The sequence below is a fragment of the Vitis vinifera genome, chromosome 11, assembly GCF_030704535.1.
Source record: "Vitis vinifera cultivar Pinot Noir 40024 chromosome 11, ASM3070453v1".
NCBI classification, from domain to species: Eukaryota; Viridiplantae; Streptophyta; class Magnoliopsida; order Vitales; family Vitaceae; genus Vitis; species Vitis vinifera.
In genome coordinates, this window is record NC_081815.1 from 18,555,876 (window position 1) to 18,564,411 (window position 8,536).

The window sequence follows — 8,536 nt, forward strand, 5'->3', positions numbered from 1 at the left end:
ACACTTCAACTTAGGTTCAGCTCACTTAGTCACACTTTAACTCAGGTTTAGTTACATTAACTCATTTAATCATACTTTAGCTTAGGTTAAGCTCTATTAGCTACACTTTAGTTGAGATTTAGCTCACATCAGCTTACTTAGTCACACTTTAACTTAGGTTCAACTTGCTTGGCTACACTTTAGCTCAAGTTCAACTCACATGAAATCACTTGGTTACACTTTAGCTCAAGATCATCTCACTTACTGGCCCTTTAGCTTAGTTCATCTAATTGCACCTCAGCTTAGCTTGCTTAGTTCACTTTAGGTTTAGATCACTTAGTTGTACTTCAATTTAACTCACTTAGTTCACTTAAATACACTTTAATTTAGCTCACTTAGATGCATTTTGGGTTAGACTCACTTAGTTGCATTTTAGGAAATTTCTTAGTTTCACTTTAGGATAGTTCATCTTAGTTGCACTTTAGTTCATTTCATTTGGGTACACTTTGAGATAGTTCCTTTAAATGTATTCTTAGTTCATTAAACTTAGATACCCTTAAAGTTAGTTCATCTAGGTGTATTTTAGGATAATTTATCTAGATGCATTTTAGGATAGTTTCATGTCACCTTGCATGGCATGTGCATGGACATAGAGTTTGGATTCTTGTTGGCATCTTAGATCTAAACAACGCCTTAAATTCCAAGTATTGAAAATGACCTTGAAGTTGTTGAAAGTCTCTTAAACCCATAATCTTTTACCTGATGACTCAACCTTGTTCTTGGCACACTTCTGGTAATGAGGAAGGGTGGAGACTATGGTTTTCTTTCTCTCTAGATTGTGGAAGACAAAAGTGATGAAAACCCTAACCCTTAGGGGGTATTTATAAGGTTCCTAACTAGGCTTAAGTGACTTGAGCTCACATGGGCTTAGGTCAATTAATCCAACACAAATTGGATCCTAATTGATTAATTAGCCCAATAGGACCTACTAATTAATTAATTAGCCTAGTCTAAAGACCTTATTCACTTAACTCGGTATAACCTTGCATAATTACCAAAACACCCTTATACACAAAAGTCAACCGAGAGCCAATTCGACCCTCATAACTAGTGCTAACAAGATATATGAGCTCAGAATGAGGACCATTGGATCCCATAGGAGTACTTGCTCCCTTATAATCCAATTATGAAATTGATTTAACATCCCACTATAGAAAATCAACTAAACTCTAGTATCCTATGTAAATAATAATGAGACACTATGTGCTTGGGTCCGTGACCAGTAATTCATTGCGTTTAGTCTCCCCATAAACTAGTGTATATAGTCTAATAAGGTGAAAGCTATCAACCTTTCAAAACTACTTTTACTATTCTTGAATTACAAATCCTCCTATTATGTGTTCAACTGACATGTCTTAACTCTCAAAGAGCTTATATTAAGTTTCAATTAAAGAACTACTATGATCATAATTTCCATAAACACACCTTCTTAGGATCACCTAAGGTGACACACTATCTCAATCCCATGAGATATCATGGTGCCTTTATTCAAAATATCTATTACTACCAACTTTCATCAACAATGACCCAATAGGGAATATATGATCAGCTTACAATCTCACTCGTAAGTCAAAGTCACTATTAATTTTAGCACAAGTTCGATATTCTTTTAAGGTTAAGACACAACATAATGAAGCAACTTAGTGAGGTCATGACTACTTGATAACCTTAAGTCACAACTCACCTCAATGTGTAACCATACACATTAGTACACTCACCATGGGAAAACCATGTTGATAGCCAAAACCAATCATCCCTCAAATTAGGAAGTGGTGCACTATAACTTATAATGGATTGCCTAAACCCACGAATCGACTATAAACAAGTCATCTATTTGCAAGGAACCCATGACTTGTATCTTCCATGCAAATCCTAATACACTTAAGTCATGTATACTACAAAAGATGTAAACAAGAATGCTCATAAAGTGTAATGCATGAAATAAGGATAGATAAAAGCAAAACTAGAATATGATTAAATAATGAATTTCAAATTTTTTTACATCACATCATGCTTTTAATGGCTCAATCCTAACAATTCTCACTCAATTTAGGCCCTTTGACTATATATGATCAATGGCTTAGGGTTTCTCAACTTGGTTTTTCATTGCTTTTGCGTCCTTTTATGGTTGTTTATTGGTAATAATTATAGATGTTAAATTTTATGTCACTTAATATCGTAGAGGTTTTTGTGTTTAATATTTTGTATGCTTTAATACCCACTTTTTCAAAACCTTTTCCAAAGAAAATTAATCCTTAAACTTTTTCTAAAAAAAAATATATGTCATCTTAGGTCATTAGGGTTTAAAAAAAAATTATATATAAAAAAATGTAATCAATTTCAATCGGTATGCATCTTTCCATTGTTTTCTAAAAAGATTGAAATTCGATTTTTGACACACGAATCCAAATTCATGGTTTCAAATATAATAAAATGATCTTTGGCCTTGATGAATTCACTAATATTCATATGAGGTTTAGAATGCATAAATTAAACTCATGTATAATAAATGGGGACTTGGTGAGGCCCCACATATTTTCAATTTTCACAAAAAAAAAAAAAAAAAAAGCCTAATGCCCCTATTAATATTTGATGTATTTGTGACCATTGAATTGAAAAATTAGAAACAAATGGCCTAAGATTTTTCTAAAATTTTTTCTATGCTCAGAACATATTCCTAACTTCTCAAACTTGTCATTTGAACTTTGTATGGACCTAAAATCATTTTTCAATTAGAAGACCTAAGTTGGTTTTTACACAAGCCTAGTACTAGCCCTATTTTAAACACTTGAACTAATTTTTTTTTAAAATAATTTATTTTTTGTTCCTTTTAATTTTATTTAATCTAAAATTTTTGAAATTATTTTTTGACCTATTATTTATTGAAAACCGATTTCCTAAATGGTAGAAAAAAAAAATCATTTTGCTTTCACCTACTATATTGGCCTTGTTCCGTGGTCAGGGGATATTTGGCTAGATTTAAAAATCCTTCTTATGCGCTATAAGTACTTTCCTATTTTTTCTAAGTAGACATCATGAATGAATTGCATGAATTTTGGTAGGATTTTATCATACATTTAAATAGGTTGATTAAATTTATCTTTACATACTATTGAAAATTGTTCTATTTCTTATTGATATGCTTTTAATTTAATCTAGTACGAATTGGGATATAGTTTAATGATTCAACATTTTGGATTGTGATTTAGACACATGGGAGATGTTACTTAATTTTTTTCATGATAAAATTCTATATCTAGGTTTTTTTCGATTCTATTCTATGTGCTCGCTTCTTCTGCCATGTTGCTGAATGTTTTGAAAAGTGATGATGAATTTGATTTAACCTGAAATAACCAATAATTGATTAAATTGTTTTGACACTTGTCTTATATTTTAGATACTTTGAGGATGATGTAGAATTTTTTATTTTAATAAAATATCAGGTTTAAATATTTTTTCGGATTTATTTTGTTCATGTCTCATTTTGATCCTATTATTATGTAATATCAGCTTTTGAGGTACGCTCCTTCCTCTTCCTCATTTATTTGATTTCATCATGTATACATGTTTTGTTTAAATAGTCTTTTACCATATTCTTATTTATTATCATGTCACTTTTGTTCTTTGCTATCCACTAATTTACTAACCAATTATCATATTTTCCTCAACTCATTAGCAGAGACCTTTATTCAAGGCTTAGAGATGTGTCACCTTATGGTACCTTTCTAATAAGTAACTTGACCCTTAAATTTAAAATCAGATTTTTAAATATATATTTTTCCAAATAAAGAGTCATTCTTAAAGGTTTTATTTCTTATTTTGTTTTCCTTTTATAAAAATAAAATAAAATAAGTGGCAACTCCACCTTTTTCAAAAAAAAAAAAAAAAGTTTTTCATAAAAAAAGTAAGTCTTACCATTGAGTGGGAATGCACAAGAAAAATGAAGGTCCACAATTAAAATGAAAAAAATAATAAAAAGAAAATATTTTCTCATGTTTTCAAGAAATATTCACTTAAAATTAATATTCTTAAATAGTGACTTGTGTAGGGACCCCTCCCTCCGAGATACGTGGCATGCATCTTACAATGACACGTGGCACGCATCTTACAGTAACACATGACACGCATTGTCATCCGAGTCACCCTCATCCGGATCTTCCTATAAAGCACACATGGCACGCTTTTCTGGACTACCTCAAGGAAGATCAAACGACACTTATAAACATATCATCCGGACGGCTTACACAATACATCCGGATGATCAACATAGGCCATCCGGATACAATGGTCCGGATCATTGACTAAAGTAAAGCGAGTCTTACACGCTATCACAACAACCAGTCATGGCCCACGTCCCATCACCTACAGAGTGAAAGGACGAGTTGAGGTGACAACAAGTCACTTCCCACGATCATTCTACATGATCACTTCCCACGATCTCTGACAGCCGCATCACCTACCACGGTTTCTGACAGCCGCCCGTAGGGTGGTGATGACCCTGCTGCCATCTAATATCATCATGACAACATAAAATATCTCCCCACCATTAATGAGAGGAACAGTACTTCTGGCACTATATATAAACCTTCACACGAAGAGGAAGGTAATCTCTTGATACCTAGTAAAAGGCCAACTGATTTATATCTCCCTCTCTAACCACGACTAACAAAACCATCGGAGGGTGCGTCCGGACACCCTGTCCGGATGCCTTTTGCAGGTATAACGACTGAATCAAGAACCTTTGTGGGTTGAGATCGCGTGTCCATCTATTCGGCAACTGCGTGGATCGTCAGGGACTCGAGGTATCAACAACTTGCATAAAGTTTCTTATGTATATGGATCTACCAAATTACCTTAGTAAGTTCATGATAGATAATTTAAAACAATATCTTAAGGTCAATGAGATCATCATCACTTGGTTTCACAAATGCTTAAACTAAAATCTTAAACTTTTAGTATATAATAGTAAGCCAACAACATATATCAAGCCAATATTAGCCACAATTCTAACTTTTGTAAAACAAGTTTTAACACCATGTTATGATGTCCTAAAAGGTTAAGCATTTAAATCGGTTAGATAGTTTTGACTAAAGGATTAAGGCTTTATTTGATAATTATTTTTGAAAATAATTCCAAAAAACAGTTTTTGATAACAATTTTTGAAAATTTTCTTTGATGTTTTATAGAACAAAAGTTTATTTGGAAATCCGAAATGTTTTTATATTTTTAAATATGTTTTAAAAATATTTTTTATATCTAGTGTTTTATTTTTAATTATTTTACATGTTTATATAATTATTGTTGGGTTCCCTCGTATGTGAGGAAGTGGGCCCCATATGCTAGGGCCCAAGTCAGTTACAATAATAAAATATAAAAAAACAAAAACATAAAGTTTTTGGAAAAAGGAAAAACAGAGAGAAATGAAAAACACATCTCATTGCCCAGATTTCATCAAAGAGTCGATCCTGCTTCATCTGTGGTCCGATCGAGTTGAAATTTGGAGGAAAAGTTTGAAACTCGAGTAGCTACAATCTAAACGGTGGAGATCAGATTTTGAGCTCAAGAACTGGTGTTACTGTCCATTAATAGTAACAGTGTGTTTTTAGGTATTCTTTCTCCAAGTTTCCTTGTTTTTGCCAAGAGAGATTATATAATCCAAGGTTATATGTGCTCTTGATATATTTGGTAGCCTTTAGAGATTATTCTAGAGAAGACAGGTGTAACCCATTATTGTTGATAATGGAAGTTTGAACTGGACTAGGTCCCGTGGTTTTTCCCTTCACATTGGGGGGTTTTCCATGTAAAAATTCTAGTGTCTAATTTATTTTTCCGTTGCACGAGTTTATTTATTTATTGCTACTAGTTGTTATTACCTATTTCATTTTGCACAAAGAAATGGAAGAAAAATCCTGGTGTTTGTTGGAATATTGTGAATTAACCCTAACAATTATTTAAAAAACAAGTGAAAATAATTAAAAATAACTAAAAGATATTCTCTAAAAATACTATGTTTTTTGTGTTAAGAACAGAAAATAGAAACCAAATTTTAAATTATCAAACATATTTTCCTATTTTTTTATTTTAGAGAAGAAAAAAATATTCTCAAAAATAATTATCAAACATGTCCTATTGTATCAATCAATGAACATATCTTAAGGTCATTACAAAAAAATATTATTATTATTATTATTATTATTATTATTATTATTAAGAACAGAAAATAGAAAACAAATTTTAAATTATCAAACATATTTTCCTATTTTTTTATTTTAGAGAAGAAAAAAATATTCTCAAAAATAATTATCAAATATGTCCTAATGTATCAATCAATGAACATATCTTAAGGTTATTACACAAAAAATGTGCATTATTATTATTATTATTAACAAAAAAAATGTGCATTATTATTATTATTATTAACAAAAAAAATGTGCATTATTATTATTATTATTTTTATTTTTATTATTCACCCTTACAGTATTTGTTTTCTATTGTTTCTAAGTATGGGCTACCTCATGTGTAGAGCCCGATACCATATGTGTCTCAGATGATGGACCTGAGACACAGATGGCCCAATCTTTTTAACGGAATGGTCCCTAAGGCAGGAGGGTATATAAAGGGTAAGTGTCAGTTCTTGAAAATCACATCTTTTGAAACAAGAACAGAACTCGTTCTCTCTCGCTCTCATTGTCAGAGATAATACAGAGAAAGGTGGTGCCCTCTACAACCTTTGAAGATCCATACCTTATCCATCCCGATAAACAATGGACTCAGGTATGTTCCACAAAATCTAAAGAATGCATGTTTTAATGCTTGATAGATATATACATATATTCTGTATCTGTGTTGGGTGATCATGGAGATTTAAAGAATTCTCACATTATCAAGATAAATCACATGAATTATCGGTGTAGGGACCCCTCCTCCTGAGAACACGTGCCACACACCTCATGGTGACACGTGGCATGCATTATCATCCAGATCACCCTCATCCGGATTTTCCTATAAGATACACGGGGCGCGCTTCTCCTATCCGGACTGCCTCAAGGAAGGGCAAACGACACTTATAAGCATAAACATCCGGACGACTTTCACAATACATCCGGATGACCAACATAGGTCATCCGGATATGATTGTCCGGGTCATTGACTGAAGTAAAGCAAGTCTTACACGTTATCACAAACAGCCTGCCATGGCCCACGTTCCGCCACCTGCAGAGTGAAGGGACAAGATGAAGTGACAACAAGTCACTTCCCACGATCATTTCACATGATCACCTACCACGATCTCTGTCAACCGCCCGTAGGGTGATGATAACCCTGCCACCACCTAGTGTCATCATGACAACACAAAATATCTTCCCACCATTGAAGAGGGGAACAAAGCTTCTGATACTATATATACAAACTTTCACACAAAGGGGAAGGTAAGCTTACTATACCTAGAAAAGGCCAACTGATTTATCTCTCTCTATCCATGGCTGACAAAACCATCAGAGGGTGCGTCCGGACACCCCGTCCGGACGCCTTTTACAGGAGAAACGACTGAATCAAGAACCTATATCGGTTGAGATCGTGCGTCCATCCATTTGGCAACTACGTGGATCACAAGAGACGCGAGGCCTCAACATTGGCGCCGTCTATGGGAAAATTTTTCATTTTGATTCAGTCACTAGCAAAGATGGCCACACCTTCCAGAAGCAGTTCATCTGGTAGGGGAGAGGAAAATAATTTTGAATGACGTCAAACCATCGAAAGAAGACAGTTGGCAAGCGAACGACAATTGAAAGCTCTCCTCCAGGAGACAGAAAGATTAAGAAAAGAAAACGTTGTATTATGCATCCAGGCCTCAACATCAGGGCCCCCTCGTCGTTAGCGTTCAAGAGGCCAAGTAGCAAACTCAAGGCCAGAGCCAGAGTCTATATATCCTGGAACAGTAGGAGCTATCCCAGGAGCATGCAACGTGAGGCCTCATGAGCCACACACGCCTATGTCTCGAGCTCCCCGTGAGGAAAGCTCGGACTCTACTCATTTTTCAGCAAAAAGACAACATGATAGAAAATCTCAGTTGTCCAATTCGATGCGCGCAAGACTAGGCCCACAAGAGCCTGAGAGATCAAGGCCACCAGTAGCCACAACCTGGGCACCACGCCCTGACCCTATTGTCACCCCCATGGTGCAGAACGTGCACCCGCATCGTGACCTCATGGTCACCCCCATGATGCAGAACGTTCACTCGCACCTAGCGGTACAATAAGCTGGGGGAAACCTCCCAAACGAGCCACCCATTGGCTCCATCAGCAAAAGGTTGGATGACATACTCTCCACACCCTTCTGCTCTCATATCATTCATTACGAGCCCCCAAGGGGATTCCTCGTACCAAAATTTTCCACATACGATGGGTCTAGCGATCCCTTCGATCATATCATGCACTATCGACAGCTCATGACGCTCAATATTGGCAACGATGCACTACTATGCAAAGTGTTCCCCGCC